Here is a 4,357-nt window from a genome sequence, read left to right as displayed (position 1 = left end):
TTACATTGTGGGAAATCACAGTCAATGTCATGAGACAAAATGTGTATGTGAACTGCTGTATGGAAAATGAATTTGCTCTGTAAATGTTCACACAGATCACAATAAAAATTTTAAAAAAAAGAAAAGAAAAGAACTGGCCAATATTCAACCATTACAGGAGGTAGCATATGATCAAGAACCAATGGTACTGAAGAAGTTCAAGCTGACTAAGGGAATTGACAAAAAAAAACCCAAGGCTCCAGGAATTGATGGAATAACCATTGAGATGTTTCATTCAACAAACAGACTCAGTGCTGGAGGTTCTTAGTGGTTTATGCCAAGAAACTTGGAACACAGGTACCTGGCCAACCAACTGGAAGAGATCCACAGTTGTACCCATTCCAAAGAAAGGTGGTGCAACAAAATGACGAAATTATGAAACAATATCATTAATACCACAAGCAAGTATAATTTTGCTGAAGATAAGTTAAAAATGGTGTAGCAGTATATTGACAGGGAATTTACAAAAATTCAAGCTGCATTCAGAAGAGGATGTGGAATGAGGGACATCCTTGCTGATGTCAGATGGATCTTGGCTGAAAGTGCAGAATGCCAGAAAGATGCAAAGTTTTATTGACTACACCAAAGCATTTGCCTGTGTGGATTATAATAAATTATGAGTAACACTGAGAAGAATGGGAATTCCAGAACACTTAATTGTGCTCATGAGGAACCTGTACATAGACTAAGAGGCTGTTGTTTGAACATAACAAGCAGATAATGGACTGGTTTAAAATCGGGAAAGGTGCATGTCAGGGTTGTATCCTTTTACCATACTTATTCAATCTGTATGCTGAGCAAATAATCTGACAAGCTGGACTTCATTAAGAAGAACATGGCATCAGGGTTGGAGGAGGACTCATTAACAACTTGTGATATGCAGACGACAAAACAGTGCTTGCTGAAAGTGAAGATGACTTGAAGCACTTACTGATGAAGATTAAAGAATACAGTCTGCAATATGGATTACACCTCAACATAAAAAAAAAACAAAAGTCCTCACAACTGGACCAATAAGCAACATCATGATAAATAGAGAAAAGATTGAAATTGTTACTTTGGTCTACAATAAATACCCACAGAAGCAGCAGTCCAGAAATTGGATGTTGTATTATTGCATCGGGCCAATCTGCTGCAAAAGACTTCTGTAAAGTGTTAAAGAGTAAAGATTTCACTTTGAAGACTAAGGTGCGCCTAACCCAAGCCATGGTATTTTCAACAGTCTCATATGCATGTGAAAGCTGGATGTGGTAGTTACGTTTTTGTGTCAACTTGGCTGGGCCTGGTTCAGTGGCTGGGCAGCTGGTGGTAGTTATTCCCCATGAGGAGACTAGCAATCAGCTCCATGGTGGGATCTACCACAAGCAGCTGAGTAGCTGCTTTTGGGATGTGGTCTGCTTCCTGTATATAAGGAGAAGCTTTGGGAATGGTCTCTAGTCTATGGCATGCTTGGACCCTGCATGTAGCCGTGTCTTTGTTGAGCAGGCTGCTATGCTCTGCCGACCTTGGGACTTACAATGGACTTAAGTTAATGGCCTGCCATGTGGTTTGGTAACATCGGGACTGTGCCTTTTTACTTGTCAACCTTGGGGCTTCTCAGCCTCAGCAGCCAGCAGCTGTCTGAGTGAAGAAATGCCTCTGGCTCCAGTGGGCCGGGAGCAGGAGGCAGAGCTGGACCCCAAGGTTGAGGGGCTTTCACCCAGCCCCTAGAGCCTGGCACTTTGAATTTGGACTTCTTGTTGTTGTTGTTAAGTGCCGTTGAGTCATTTCCAACTCATAGCGACCCCATGCACAGCAGAACGAAACACTGCCCGATCTCACACCAGCCCCACAATCCCTGCTGTACTTGAGCCCATCATTGCAGCCACCGTGTCAATCCATCTCATTGAAGGCATCCAACTTGGACTTAAAGCCTCTAAATTGTAAGAATAAACTCCTGTTTGTTAAGGCCATCCCATTTGTGGTATATTCCTGTCAGAGCAGCACTAGGTAACCAGAACACTGGACAATGAATAAGCAAGACTGAAGAAGAGTTGATGCCTTTGAATTGTGGTGTTGGTGAAGATTAGAAAATATCATGGACAGCCAGAAGAAGGAATAAATCTGTCCTGGAAGAAATGCAGCCAGAATGCTCCTTAGAAGCAAGAACGGCCAGACTTCATCTCACCTACTTTGGTCATGTTGTCAGAAGGGACCAGTCCCTAGAGAAAGATATCATGCTTGATAAAGTAGAGGGTGAGCAAAGCAAGAGAAAAACCCTCAGGGAAGTAGATTGACACAGTGGCTGCAATGATGGACTCAAGCATAGCAAGGATTGTGAGGCTGGCACAGGACTGGGCAGCGTTTTGTTCTGTTGCACACGGGTCGTTATGGGTGGAGCTGACTGGATGGCACCTAACAACAACAACATGTCTGTGGCTATCATTCCATTTGGGAATGGGTTGTCTTTGTTATGTTAATGAGACAGGATTAGTGTAGGGTGTGTCTTGAGTCAATCTCTTTTGAGATATTAAAGAGATTAAATAAGCAAGCTAGCAAACAGAGATGGAGAAGATAGGTGCCACTGATACCTAGAAATGTCCAAGGAACCAGGAAGCAGGCTGAAGAGACAAGGACGTTCCCTCAGAGCCAACAGAGAGACAAAGACTTGGCCTAGAGCTGGTGCCCTGAGTTGAGACTTCCAGACTCCAAAGCTGTATGAAAATAAATTTCTGATAATTAAAGCCATCCACTTGTGGTATTTCTGTTACAGCAGCACCAGAGAACTAAGACACACTCTTTCAACAAGTATTTCTTGAGGCCTACTGTGTGCCCCACAGTGGTCTAAGACAGGGGCACAGCAGTGAACAAAGCCAACAAGGGCCCATGCCCTCACAGCCAGTTCCAAGGAGGGGAGGCAGCAAGGAGTAAGTTAGGGACCATGTTGCCCACAGAGAGGTGGCCTGGAAGAAAGGCCTGGTGATCTACTTCTGAAAAAGCAGCCAATGGAAACCCTGTGGAGAGTTTGTCACAGAGTCAGTGTGGTCGATCATCTGCTTCAACAGTACTTAAAGGAAACCTAGCACTTGCCAACCTCCCTGCCATGGGCCGCCCCCAGCCAGCCCTCTGCCACCTGCTCACAGCAGCACCCTCAGATGCCCCAAGGCTCCCACCGCTGCTCCAGTGCCATGCAGTCACTACCACCTCTCCTCAACTGATGCCCACGTCCCCCTCACAGGAGCGCTAGAAGTACGACCAGGACTCAGAGGCCGCCATCAGCCGCCAGATCAACCTGCAGCTGTACGCCTCTTGCATCTACCTGTCCGTGTTTTGCTACTTCGACCACCATGAGGTGACTTTGAAGAATTTTGCCAAATATTTTCTTCAGCAATCTCACGAGGAGAGGGAACATACCGAGAAACTGAAGAAGCTGCAGAACCAATGAGGTGGCCAAATCTTCCTTCAGGATGTCAAAGAACCAGACTGTGGCGACTGAGAGAGCGGGCTGAGTGCAATGGAGTGTGTGCGAGTCAGTCCCCACTGGAACTGCACAAACCGGCCGCTGACAGGAACGACTCCCAGGTGTGTGACTTCACGGAAATCCAGTCCCTAAACGAGCCCGTGAAATCCTTCAAAGAGCTGGGTGACTACGTAGCCAACTTGTGCAAGCTGGGACCCCCGGAATCTGGCCTGGCAGAGTATACCTTTGACCAGCACACCCTGGGGGACAGTGCAGGAAAGAGCTAAGCTTTAGCTTGGCTTCCCCACAGCCACAGGGGTGACTAGGGGGTCACCAAGACAGTGCATGCATGTTGGATTTACCTTACCTTTTCTATAAATTGTACCAAAACATCCACTTACGTTCCTTGTTGGTACTGTTCCTTCAAATGAAATAATTTGGTATTCACCCCAGAAAGAAAACCCTACACAGAGCACAGTTCTCTTCTGACGTGCGTAGGGTCACCATAAGTCACTGGTGACTTGACAGCAACTGGTTTCAATGGATAAATTGTACAAGGACAATGAGGCAGAGAGGGGGATGGGAGTGCTGGGGGTGAGGTGCCATTTTAATTGGGTCTCAGGGAGGCCTCACTGAGCAAGTGGCTTTTGAACAAAGAGCTGAAGGAGGTGCGGGAAGGAGTATTGTACCTACCTCTGAGTAACAAATTACTCAATGGCTTTAAAAAGCACCATGTATTATTAGCACACAGTTACTGAGGGTCAGGGTCTGAGTGCAGCCTGGTGGGGTCCTCTGACTCAGGGTCTCTCGTGAGGTCTCGTCATGTCTGTAGCGTTGGCATCTGCTGGGGCTGCACTCATCTCAAGGCTTTACTGGGAA

The 4,357-nt window shown here is 46.2% G+C and overlaps 1 pseudogene; it reads left to right on the top strand.

Moving 5' to 3' along the window:
- The first annotated feature begins 3,217 nt into the window (after positions 1 to 3,217).
- Positions 3,218 to 3,765, top strand: LOC103208708 (annotated as a pseudogene).
- The last annotated feature ends 592 nt before the right edge of the window (positions 3,766 to 4,357 follow it).

Source organism: Orycteropus afer, unplaced genomic scaffold, assembly GCF_000298275.1.
Source record: "Orycteropus afer afer isolate SDZICR_OR568_19922 unplaced genomic scaffold, OryAfe1.0 scaffold00460, whole genome shotgun sequence".
Classification (NCBI taxonomy): domain Eukaryota; kingdom Metazoa; phylum Chordata; class Mammalia; order Tubulidentata; family Orycteropodidae; genus Orycteropus; species Orycteropus afer.
This window is presented reverse-complemented; position numbering and strand designations above follow the sequence as displayed.